At 46.3% G+C, this 13,598-nt stretch overlaps 1 long non-coding RNA gene across 1 annotated transcript; it reads left to right on the top strand.

Moving 5' to 3' along the window:
* Positions 1-550: 550 nt before the first annotated feature.
* On the top strand, positions 551-12,822 carry LOC140721908 (uncharacterized). The gene is made up of 3 exons (XR_012097501.1): positions 551-663; positions 11,898-12,029; positions 12,697-12,822. It is a non-coding gene; the product is annotated as an uncharacterized lncRNA (long non-coding RNA).
* The last annotated feature ends 776 nt before the right edge of the window (positions 12,823-13,598 follow it).

Below are 13,598 nucleotides of genomic sequence, written 5' to 3'. Positions count from 1 at the left end.
AATCTCTGCTGTTCCATTTCAGCCACTCCTGTGGCACTGAGTTCCACATCCTTTTCACTAAATCTCTTGTGTAATTTGTTAAAATCCATCTGGAATTACATCTCCCCATAAGTCTCCCCATAAATAGAGGTACTTCCTCCACCCGCACACAATCGCATACATCACTGATCTTAAATTCCTCCATCCTATCACCCTGACGTCATATCCAGATGAAAATGCACAGCCTGTCCTGTCTTCCCTGTAAGTTTCATCCTCTCAGTAATGGTCTGGCATTCAGAAACTTTCCTTGTAAGTTACCCTGTGGTTCTGTATTGTCCGTGTGTGTGAGTGATTGCGGGAGTGGGAATTTTCAAAACCTTGTAATGATTTGGATGAAATTCAGGATGTGGACAGTAAGTCCAAGTCTAATCAGATTTGTGTTTTATTTATTTCAGGAGGAAGCTCGTCGGAACAGAAGGTATGACAGGCTCTTCACTGAAACCCTGAATGGATTTGTAAAATAGTTCAGAACAGCAATTTATAACCAGCAGTTTAATGTTTACAGGATTAATGACGATATCCAGGAATTGTCAGTGACAGATGAGACCCTACCGGTTAAAAAATTCGATCACCCCTATTTGTTGAACACAGTGCTGAGAGAAACGCTTGATGCTATTAATCGAGGTAAAACTTACAAAGATTCATTTATCCTTGTTTATTAAGCTCAGTTTAGTTTCAATTTGAGGCAAAGATTGTCTGTAATACTGGGCTGAAGGGGAACTGAAGTTTTATTTCACATCAACCCCACTGACTGGGAGGCATCACTGTCACATGGTTATCTGGAGATGTCAGACCCCTGAACACACCAGCACAGGGTCACAATACAACCAATACACGGGACTGTCAGATGAACCACTGTGTTCCAATCCCAGGCAAATGCACTAACACACCAGGACATGAGTCTGGATCTACTGGGGACAGGGATTCAGGTTCTTGGATCATTGTGATGTGTTCTGGTGGAGGAATGACCTGCTCAAAAGGGATGGGTCGCACGTCGACCCGAGCGAGAACAGTATTCTCACAGAGAGGTTTGATAGAGCTGTTGGGGAGGATCTGATCTAATTTGGTGGGGTGGGCTGCTAGGGAACTGGACTGAAGAGATAGGACTGATGGTAAAATGCAAAGATAGCGTGCAGTCAGACAGTCAGATAGGGCGGACAGATGCAAAGAGAAAATTGCGGACAGCAGGGTGAGTATCAGTGCATTAGGGATGCAGAATTAAAAAGGGTAGCAGATACAGTACACAAAGTGTTATATCTCAATGCATGGAGTATGAGAAATAAGGTGGATTATCTTGTTGCACTATTACCGATTGTCAGGTATGATGTTGTGGCCATCACGGAATCGTGGCTGAAGGATGGTTGTAGTTGGGATCTGAATGTCCAATGTTACACAATGTATCGGTGGTATAGGAAGGAAGGAAGGCTGATGGGGTGGTGTGGCTCTGCTGGTAAATCAGCAGCAAGATGTGACATAGGATTGAAGATGGTGAATCCTTGTGGGTTGAGGTAAGGAACTGCAAAAGTAAAAATGACACTGACAGCAGTCATATACAGGCCTCCCAACAGTCAGTGGGTTGTGGCCCACAGATTACAACTGGAAATAGAAAAGGCTGATGAAAAGGACAATGTTATGATAATCATGGGAGATTTCAACATGCAGGTCAATTGGGAAAATCAGGTTGGTAAAGGATCTCAAGAGAGTGAGTTTGTTGAATGCAATGTGATGGCTTTCTAGAGCAGTTTGTCGTTGAGCCTACTCGGGGAACAGCTCTACTGGATTGGATGTTATGTATTTAACCAGAGGTGAGTAGCTAAAAGAAACCTTAGGAGGCAGTGCTCACAACATGACTGAGTTCAACTTGAAGTCTGATAAGGAGACAGTAAAATCTGACATTGTAGTATTTCAGAGGAGTAAAAGAAATTACAGTGGTCTGAGAGAAGAGTTGGCCAAAGCAAATTGGAAGGAGATGCTGGCAGGGATGAGAACAGAGCAGAAATGGTGTCAGTTTCTGGGAAAATGAGGAAGGTGACGGATAGATTTATTCCAAAAATAAATAAATACTAAAATGGCAAAATAGTAAAACCGTGGCTGACAAGGGAAGACAAGTTAATGTAAAGACAAAAGAGAGGGCATACAACTAAGCAAAAATTAGTAGGAAGGCAGGGGATTGGGAAACTATTAAATACCTGCAGAGAGCAACTAAAAGGATGATTGGGAGGGGAAAAATAAACAAGAAATTGATTTGAATTGAATTGACTTTATTACTTGCATCCTTCATATACATGGGGATTAAAAATCTTTATGTTATATCTCCACCTAAATGTGCAATGTGCAAATGTATAGTAATTTATGATAAACAATATGTATAACATGTTGGTCAATATAACATAGAAATACAGATGTATCAGCAGGAGTTAATCAGTCTGATGGCCTGGTTGAAGAAGCTGTCCCGGAGCCTGTTGCTCCTGGCTTTTAATCTGTGGTACCGTATCCCGGATAGTAGCAACTGGTACAGTTTGTGGTTGGGGTGACTCTGGTCTTCAAAGATCCTTTGGGCCCTTTTTACACACCTGTCTTTGCAAAACAAGTTAGCAAACAATATCAAATTGTTTTTCAAGTATTGTAAAAAAATAAAACAGAGATGAGAGTGGATATAGGACCGCTAGAAAATGAGGCTCGATATATAATAACACGGGATAAAGAGATGGCAGATAAACCAAATATTTTGCACCAGTCTTCACCGTGGAAGACTCTTGCACTGTGCCCGGTGTTGAAGAGTGCGAGGGATGAGAAGTGAGTGCAGTTACTGTTACAAGGGAGAAGGTGCTCAAAAAGCTGAAAGCCCTAAAGGTACATAAGTCACCCGGACCAGATGAACTGCACCCTAGTGTTCTGAAAGTGGTCGCAGTAGACATTGTGGAGGCATTTCAAATGATCTTTCAAAAATCATTGGACCCTGGCATGGTGCCAGAGGACTGGAAAATGGCAAATGTCACTTAGCCCTTTAAGTAAGGAGGAAGACAGCAGAAAGGAAATTATAGACAGTCAGCCTCACCTCTGTGGTTGGGAAAAAATTGGAGTCAATTGTTAAGTATGAGGTTATGGAATACTTGGTGACACTGGACAAGACAGGGCAAGTCAGCATGGCTTCGTTAAGGGAATATCCTGCCTGACAAACCTGTTGGGATTCTTTGAGGAGATTACAAGCAGGATAGATAAAGGGGATGCAGTGGATGTTGTATATTTGGAATCTCAGAAGGCTTTTGACAAGGAGCCACACATGAAGGTGGAAACCAGGTTAAGAGGCCATGTTATTACATAAAAGTTACAGGCATGGTTAGAACATTGGCTGATTGGCAGGAAACAGCGAATGAGAGTAAAGGGATCATTTTCTGGTTGGCTGCAAGTGACTCGTGTTCCACAGGGGTCAGTGTTAGGACACCATCATTTTATGCTGTATGTCAAGATTTAGCTGATGGAATAGACCGTAAGATAAAGGAACAGAAGTAGATCATTCGGCCCATCGAGTGTGAAGAGTGCGAGGGGGAGAAGTGAGTGCAGTTGCTGTTACAAGGGAGAAGGTGCTCAAAAAGCTGAAAGACCTAAAGGTACATAAGTCACCCGGACCAGATGAACTGCACCCTAGTGTTCTGAAAGAGGTTGTGGTAGACATTGTGGAGGCATTTCAAATGATCTTCCAAAAATCATTGGACCCTGGCATGGTGCCAGAGGACTGGAAAATGGCAAATGTTACTTAGCAAATGAGGAGAATGGGAAGGAAAGTGGCAAATGATATACAATGTTGGAAAATGCATGGTCATGCACTTTGGTCGTAGAAATAATGTGCAGACTTTTTTTTCAAATGGGGAGAAAACCCAAAAAGCTGAGTTGAAAATGGACTAAGCAGTCATTCTGCAGAACACCCTAAAGGTTAACTTGCAGGTAGAGTCAGTGGTGAGGAAGGCAAATCCAATGTTAGCATTCAATTCAAGGGGTTTAGAAAAGTATTCAATTCAAGAGCAGGGATGTGATGCTGAGACTTGTGAAGCCCCAACTTGTGTATTGTGAACTTGGGCTCCTCGTCTAAGAAAAGATGTGCTGGCATTGCAGAAGGTTCATTTCATAAGGATGATTCCAGGAATGAAAGGGTTATCATACGAGGAACGTTTGATAGCTTTGTGTCTGTACTCGCTGGAATTTAGAAAGATGAGGGTGGGATCTCATTGAAACCTTTCGAAAGTTGAAAGTCCTAGACAGAGTAGATGTGGAAAGGATGTTTCCCCTGGCGGTGGAGTTTAGGACAAGAGGGCACAGCCTCAAGATAGAGGGGCGTCTATTTAAAACAGATACGAAGAAATTTCACACACACACACACACACACACACACACACACACACACACACACACACACACACACACACACACACACACACACACACACACACACACACACACACACACACACACACGATATACTATCAGAGTGTGACACACGTCCACAGAAATAGACACAAATTCAGGTATCACGGAATCGTGGCTGAAGGATGGTTGTAGTTGGGATCTGAATGTCCAAGGTTACAGAATGTATCGGTGGTATAGGAAGGTCGGGTGAGGGGGTGGCGTGGCTCTGTTGGTAAATCAGTAGCAAGATGTGACATAGGATTGGGAGATGTTGAATCTTGTGGGTTGAGGTAAGGAACTGCAAAAGTAAAAATAACACTGACACCAGTCATATACAGGCCTCCCAACAGTCAGTGGGTTGAGGCCCACAGATTACAGCTGGAAATAGAAAAGGCTGATGAAAAGGATAATGTTATGATAATCATGGGAGATTTCAACATGCAGGTCAATTGGGAAAATCAGGTTGGTAAAGGATCTCAAGAGAGTGAGTTTGTTGAATGCAATGTGATGGCTTTCTAGAGCAGTTTGTCGTTGAGCCTACTCGGGGAACAGCTCTACTGGATTGGGTGTTATGTATTGAACCAGAGGTGAGTAGTTAAAAGAAACCTTAGGAAGCAGTGCTCACAACATGACTGAGTTCAACTTGAAATTTGATAAGGAGAAAGTAAAGTCTGACATTGTAGTATTTCAGAGAAGAGAAAAAAATGACAGTGGTCTGAGAGAGGAGTTGGCCAAAGCAAATTGGAAGGAGATGATGGTAGGGATGAGAGCAGAGCAGAAATAGTGTCAGTTTCTGGGAGAATGAGGAAGGTGACGGATAGATGTATTCCAAAAATAAATAAATACTCAAATGGCAAAATAGTAAAACCATGGCTGACAAAGGAAGACAAGTTAATGTCCTTACCCAGTCTGTCTGTTCTGTGTCACTGAGCTGCCCTTTGACGTGACGTCACATCAACACTTCACAGACAGACTCCGGGGTGAGATTCCTCAGGAGGATGATCTGGGAGGGTTTGACGGATGTTGAACTCACAGCCCACTTCATCAATCTGCAAGACTAAGATGTCTTCTTGAGCATGGCCCATTTGTGTGTGTTTGCTCCCCCCCCCCCATCCCTCTAACCATTTCCCATCTGTGTACCTGCCCAAATTTATTTTAAAATATTTTATTTTTACCTGTTTCTACAGCATCTGAGGGCAAATTCCATTTACCAACCTCCCTCTCTATGAGAATGTTACCCGATAGACCCCTCAGAAAAATTTCCCGTCTCACTTTCAATCTGAGGCCTCTGGTTCTGTACTCCCATTTCTTGGAAAAAGAAACGTTATTTAAGCTCCTTATGAATTATTTACCTCGATAAGGGGTCATACCTGAACATCCGACACTACAGCTGAATAGCCCAAGCTTATACACTCTCTGCTTTTAACCCAAGACCCCAGTCCAGTCCTGGTAACATCCTCCTGAAGCCTCCTGTCCAGTGTAATTACATCCTCCCCATATTCGGGAACCGGAAATGCAGACAATACTCCAAGTGTGGTCTATCATCGACATCAAAGGCCTTGCTGAATTTCATGTGGACAGTGTGGAATAGGCTGATGAATACAGGACTGAAAGTGTTTTTTTAGACTGGGACAAGAGGGGCGGCGTGGGAGCTAAATTCTGAAGGAAGGCAGTTTTCTAAGAAATAAACTTTGCGTACAAGAACGGCGAGACTGCGCAGGACAGCGCGGAGAGTTTAAAAAGATGACCACCCTATACAGCGGGCAGCGGAGTGGGTGGCAGCAGGGTGTAGGGCTTTGGCTCAACGGGCTTAGGTGGTAACGGGAAGAGGCGAGAGCGAGGAACCGACTCTTTTTCTCCCCTTGGCAAATCGGCCTGGACGGACGGGGGATCAGGAGGGCACATTAGCTAACGGTTTAAAAAGTCCGTGTGCTTGGCGAAGTAAATGGGTGAGTAGACCTATCTTTCTTTGTTTCATTCCTGTAAAATTAGGTAGCATGTCTGCAGGGTTAGTGCTTTGTTCAGGGTGTCAGATGTAGGAATCCTGGGAGACCTCCAGCCTCCCTGATAGCCATATCTGCACCAGATGAACCGAGATTCAGCTCCTCGGAGACCGTGTTAGGGATCTGGAGCTGCAGCCTGATGACCTACTGCTTATTAGAGAAAATGAAGAGGTGATAGACAGGAGCTACAGGGAGGTAGTCATCCCTAGGCTACAGGGGTCAGAAAACTGGGTGACTGTCAGGAGAGGGAAGGGAAATGCCCGGATAGAGGAGAGCACCCCTGTGGCTGCCCCCCTCAGCAACTAGTATATCGTTTCGGATGCTGTTGAGGGGGATGACCTGACAGGGGACGGCCACGGTGACCGGGTCTCTGGCACTGAGCCTGGCGCTGTTGTGCAGGAGGGAAGGAGGGGAAGAGGAATGCGGTAGTCATAGATAGATAGATAGATAGATAGATAGATAGATAGATAGATAGATAGATAGATAGATAGATAGATAGATAGATAGATAGATAGATAGATAGATACTTTATTCATCCCCATGGGGAAATTCAACTTTTTTTTCCAATGTCCCATACACTTGTTGTAGCAAAACTAATTACATACAATACTTAACTCAGTAAAAAATATGATATGCATCTAAATCACTATCTCAAAAAGCATTAATAATAGCTTTTAAAAAGCATAGGGGATTCCATAGTTAGGGGAACAGACAGGAGATTCTGTGAGCCTGGTAGAGATACCCGCATGGTGTGCTGCCTCCCAGGTGCCAGGGTACGGGATGTCTCGGATCGGGTCCAGAATATCCTGAAGGGAGAGGGCGAGCAGCCAGCTGTCTTGGTACATGTTGGTACCAATGACATAGAGAGGAAAAGGGAGGAGGTCCTGAAGAGAGATTTCCAGGAGTTAGGAATGAAGCTGAGAAGCAGGACCTCCAGGGTAATAATCTCAGGATTACTACCTATGCCACGTGCTAGCAAAGGCAAGAATATTAGGATCAGGCTGATGAACGCGTGGCTGAGAGACTGATGCAGGGGGCAGGGCTTCAGATTCTTGGATCATTGGGATCTCTTCTGGGGGAAGTATTACCTGTTCAAAAAGGACGGGTTACACCTGAACAATAGCGGGAATGTTTAATAGAGCTGTTAGGGAGGGTTTATACTAATTTGGCAGGGGGATGGTAAACCGGAATGATAGAGTGGAGGAGGGGGAAAACTTAAATAAATCTAACATAGTGAGCAGTAAAGATGTCAGGAAGGACAGGCAGGTGATGAGGCAAATTTGCAGCCATTGGGATGAGTTGCAGTGCAATCAAAACAAAAATATCAAATCCTGGACTTAAGGTGTTATACTTAAATACACACAGCATAAGGAATAAGGTGGATGATCTTGTCGTACAGCTACAGATTGGCAGGTATAATTTTGTGGCCATCACTGAGACGTGGCTAAAGGATGCATGTCTCTGAGAGCTGAACGTCCAAGGATACACGGTGTATCGGAAGGATAGGCAGGTAGGCAGAGGGGGTGGCTTGGCTTTATTGGTAAGAAATGATATTAAATCATTAGAAAGAGGTGACCTAGTATCAGAAGGTGCAGAATCTTTCTGGGTTGAGCTAAGCATTCGCAGGGGTAAAAGGACCCAGATGGCAGTTATCTACAGGCCTCCTAACAGCTGCAGTGAGGTGAAATACAAATTACAACAGGAAATAGAAAAGGTTTGCCAGAAGAGCAGTGTTATGATAATTGTGGGGGATTTTAACATGCGAGTGGATTGGGAAAATCAGGTCGACACTGGATCTCAAGACAGAGAATTTGTAGAATGTCTACGAGATGGCTTTTCAGAACAGCTTGTTGTTGAGCCCACCGGGGATCAGAGGTACTGGATTGGATATTGTGCAATGACCCAGAGGTGATTAGAGAGATTGAGGTGAAGGAACCGTTAGGAGGCAGTGATCATAACATGATTGAGTTCACTGTGAAATTTGAGAAAGAGAAGCCGAAATCAGATGTGTATTTCAGTGGAGTAAAGGAAATTGCAGTGGCACGAGAGAGGAACTGGCCAAATTTGACTGGAAAGGGACACTAGCGGGAGGACGGCAGAGCAGCAGTGGCTGGAGTTTATGCGAGAAGTGAGGAATGTGCAAGACTGATATATTCCAAAAAAGAAGAAATTTTCAAATGGAAAAAGGATGCGTCCGTGGCTGACAAGAGAATTCAAAGCCAAAGTAAAAGCAAAGGAGAGGGCCTTCAAGGAAACAAAAATTAGTGGGAAGACAGAGGAATGGGAAGTTTATAAAAGCTTACAAAAGGAAACTAAGAAGGCCGTTAAGAGGGAAAAGATGAACTATAAAATGAAGCTAGCAAATAATATCAAAGATGTTAAAAGTTTTTTCAAGTATATAAAGAATAAAAAACGGGTGAGAGTGGATATAGGACTGATAGATAATGATGCTGGAGAAATTATAATGGGAGATAAGGTGATGGCTGAGGAACTGAACGAGTATTTGCATCAGTCTTCACTGAGGAAGATATCAGCAGTATACCGGACACTCAAGGGTGTCAGGGAAGAGAAGTGTGCGCAGTCACAATTACGACAGAGAAAGTACTCAGAAAGCTGAATAGTCTAAGGGTAGATAAATCTCCAGGACCAGATGGAATGCGCCCTTGTGTTTTGAAGGAAGTAGCTGTGGAGATCGCGGAGGCATTAGCAATGATCTTTCAAAAGTCAATAGATTCTGGCAATGGTTCCGGAGAGTGGAAGATTGCAAATGTCACTCTGGTATTTAAGAAGGGGGCAAGGAAGCAAAAAGTGAATTATAGACCTGTTAGCTTGAGAAATGGTTGGGAAGTTTCTGGAGTCAAATGTCAAGGATGAGGTTACGGAGTACCTGGAGGCATATGACAAGATAGGCCAAACTCAGCATGGTTTCCTTAAAGGAAAATCCTGCCTGACAAACCCATTGAAATTTTTTGAGGTAATTACAAGTAGGCTAAACAAGGGAGATGTAGTGGATGTTGTGTATTTGGATTTTCAGAAGGCCTTTGACAAGGTGCCACACATGAGGCTGCTAAACAAGATAAGAGCCCATGGAGTTATGGGAAAGTTACATACGTAGATAGAACATTGGCTGATTGGCAGGAAAAGAGAGTGGGAATAAAGGATCCCATTCTGGTTGTCTGCCAGTTACCAGTGGTGTTCCACAGGGGTCCGTGTTGGGGCCGCTTCTTTTTACGTTGTATATCAACGATTTGGATTATGGAATAGATGGCTTTGTGGCTAGGTTTGCTGATGATACAAAGATAAGTGGAGGGGCCGGTAGTGCTGAGGAAACAGAGTGTTTGCAGAGAGACTTGGATAGATTAGGAGACTGGTCAAAGAAGTGGCAAATGAAATACAATGTTGAAAAGTGTATGGTAATGCACGTTGGTAGAATAAATAAACGGGCAGACTATTATTTAAATGGAGAGAGAATTCAAAAGGTCTGAGATGCAACGGGACTTGGGGGTGCTCGTTCGGGATACCCTTAAGGTTAACCTCCAGGTTGAGTCGGTGGTAAAGAAGGCGAATGCAATGTTGGCATTCATTTCTAGAGGAATAGAGTATAGGTGCAGGAATGTGATGTTGAGGGTCTATAAGGAACTGGTAAGACATCACTTGGAATACTGTGTGCAGTTTTGGGCTCCTTATTTAAGAAATGATGTTCTGACATTGGAGAGGGTTCAGAGAAGATTCACTAGAATGATTCAGGGAATGAGAGGGTTAACATATGAGAAACATTTGACCGCTCTTGGACTGTACTCCTTGGAGTTTAGAAGAATGAGGGGGAACCTCACAGAAGCATTTCGAATGTTAAAAGGCATGGACAGAGTGGATGTGGCAAAGTTGTTTCCCATGGTGGGGGAGTCTAGTACAAGAGAGCATGACTTAAGGATTGAAGGACGCCCATTCAGAACGGAGATGCGAAGAAATTTTTTTAGCCAGAGGGTGGTGAATCTGTGAATTTCTTGCGGCAGTGGAAGCCAAGTCATTGGGTGTATTTAAGACAGAGATTGATAGGTATGTGATTATGGTGAGAAGGTGGGGGAGTGGGACTAAATGGGAGAATGGATCAGCTCATGATAAAATGGCGGAGCAGACTCGATGGGCCGAACGGCCGGCTTCTGCTGCTTTGTCTTATGGTCTTACTTGAATGCACCAGTATACGTAATAAGGATCTTGTAGCACAGGTAGAGTTTGACAGGTACAAACTTAGGCAGGTATGACTTCGGTCGAAGGAATAAAGGCATAGACAATTCTGTAAACAGGGCGGAAACTCAAAAATCAGAGGTGCAAAGGGACATGGGTGTCCTTGTGCAGGATTCCCTGAAGGTTAACTTGCAGTTTGTGTCAGTGGTAAGATTGGCAAACTCAATGTTTGCTTTCATTTCGAGAGGATTAGAATACAAGAGCAAGGATGTAATTCTGAGGTTTCATAAGGCATTGGTCAGACCACACTTGGAATATTGTGAGCAGCTTTGGTCCCTTCTATTGGAAAACATGTACTGGCATTGGAGGGGTTCTAGAAGATTCACAAGAATGATTCCGGGAATGAAAGAGCTAACATATGAGGAGTGTTTGATGGTTCTGGGCCTGAACTCACGGGAGTTTAGCAAAATAGCTGATTTATTATCCCTCTCAACCCTATTTTCCCGCCTCCTCCCCATAACTTTTGAGAATCTGACTAATCAAGAACTTTACTTATTAACTTCTGCTTTAAAAATCAAACAGGAGAAAATCTGCAGATGCTGATAATCCAAGCTACACAGGTCCTGATGAAGGGTCTCGCCAGATCTCTCTGACTCATGTCTGGAGAGCGTTGATGTTGGGAGGATGTGGGTGGGTCGAGAACGGTAAGCACAGCCTCCGACTATAGGGATGTCCATTTAGGACAGAGATGAGGAGGAATTCCTTTATCCACAGGATAGTGAATCTGCCACAGGCAGCTGTGGAGGCCAAATAATTGAGTATATTTAAAGCAGAGTAACACACACAAATTGTTGGGGGAACAGCAGGCCGGGAAGTTTCTATGGAAAAGAGTAAACAGTCCACGGTTCAGACTGAAACACTTCATCAAGACCTGTGTTGCTTAAGGGTTCCTGCAAATTCATCCTCTGTCCTAATGAGGGGCTGCGGGTGATGGGGTTGTGGGAAAGGGGACAACATCATCCTCGTCTGCCATCTTTGCTGCCTCTAGCTTCTCATTACGTCGACACACACAGTTCACCAACACGCTTTCCACCCCTCCCCCTCCTGGTCCAATCTGCCATTCATCTCTCCCCTACTGGTTCCCATTATCACCTCCTTTACTGACTCAAACCATCACACTGCCCCACTTCACACTCACAAATGAATGTGAACATTGTATGACGGGCCTGTTCCTGTGCTGTACTGCTCTATGTTCTCTGTTCCCAGTTTCGGAGAATGAGAGGAGATCTCATGGAAACACAAAATTCTTTCAGGGGTCAACAGGCAGGAGTGAGGGAGGATGTTTCCCCTGTCCAGCGGAAAACCCTTGTGGAGACATCTGCTTTTGTCGAATCAAAGGTTCGTGTCGCCTGAGGCCCCCCCCCCCGATCCCCGGGGCCGCGCTGTCCGAGTCTCCCCCCGATCCCCGGGGCCGCGCTGTCCGAGTCTCCCCCCGATCCCCGGGGCCGCGCTGCCCGAGTCTCCCCCCGATCCCCGGGGCCGCGCTGCCCGAGTCTCCCCCCGATCCCCGGGGCCGCGCTGTCCGAGTCTCCCCCCGATCCCCGGGGCCGCGCTGTCCGAGTCTCCCCCCCGATCCCCGGGGCTCCGCTGCCCGAGTCTCCCCCCGATCCCCGGGGCCGCGCTGCCCGAGTCTCCCCCCCGATCCCCCGGGCCGCGCTGCCCGAGTCTCCCCCCCCCCCCCCCGATCCCCGGGGCCGCGCTGCCCGAGTCTGCCCACCCCCCCGATCCCCGGGGGCCGCGCTGCCCGAGTCTCCCCCCGATCCCCGGGGCCCCGCTGCCCGAGTCTCCCCCCCGATCCCCGGGGCCGCGCTGTCCGAGTCTCCCCCCCGATCCCCGGGGCTCCGCTGCCCGAGTCTCCCCCCGATCCCCGGGGCCGCGCTGCCCGAGTCTCCCCCCCGATCCCCGGGGCCGCGCTGCCCGAGTCTCCCCCCGATCCCCGGGGCCCCGCTGCCCGAGTCTCCCCCCGATCCCCGGGGACTCTCTAATTCTCTGCTTTTCCCCCCAGTCTCTGTCACCCTGGATGTGGAAACGGCGCATCCGCGGCTCGAGGTGTCTGAGGATCGGAAGAGTGTGAGATATACCGGGACCCGGAGGAATCTCCCTGACACCGGGAAGAGATTCACATTCTGGGAATGTGTGCTGGGATCGGAGGGATTTACATCGGGGAGACATTACTGGGAGTTGGAGGTGACGGGGATTCGGTTCTGGTGTCTGGGAGTCACCGCAGAGTCTGTGGAGAGGAAGGGACGGGTCAGTCTGAGACCGGAGACCGGATTCTGGGTCATCGGGCGGTATGGTGACGTGTTACATCGGGATTGTGACGTGTACGGTGATCTCACCTCCCCCGAGTCCCGTCTCGCTGCCGGTCCCATCCTCGGGAGGGTGGGAGTTTATCTCAGTTACGAGTCCGGGACAGTTTCATTTTACAACGCGGAGACCAAGTCCCATCTCCACACCTTCAGTGGGAATAAATTCACGGGGAAACTTTATCCTTTCTTCGCGACTTGGGATGAAAATCAATGGCTGAGAATTTGCTCCGGTTCCGCTCCGGGTCTGTAAACGGGTCGGGTCCCGGGACCGGCGTCAGGGGTAAAGTCCCTGTAAATATAAATGTGCGGAGAGTGCAGCTAAAGACGTGGCTAAGGAGATGGTGCAGGAGGGAGGGCTTCATGTTTCTGGCCAATTGGGCTTTGTTCTCGGGAAGGTGGGACGGGACGGGACGGTTTGCCCCTGAACTGGAGAGGGACTAACATTCTGGCGGGATTCAATCTAGATTTGCAGAGGGAGGGGAACCAGAGTGTTAGAGCAGATAATGAGGTGGAGGAGGATAAGGAACATATGAGGGCTGCATGTATAGAAAGAAATGGAAAAAAAAAGCTTTATGCATGATATAAATATTCTCAGGTA

The sequence above is a fragment of the Hemitrygon akajei genome, unplaced genomic scaffold (assembly GCF_048418815.1).
Source record: "Hemitrygon akajei unplaced genomic scaffold, sHemAka1.3 Scf000064, whole genome shotgun sequence".
Taxonomy (NCBI): Eukaryota; Metazoa; Chordata; class Chondrichthyes; order Myliobatiformes; family Dasyatidae; genus Hemitrygon; species Hemitrygon akajei.
Note: the sequence above shows the minus strand (reverse complement) of the source record. Positions and strands in the feature narration are given on the sequence as shown.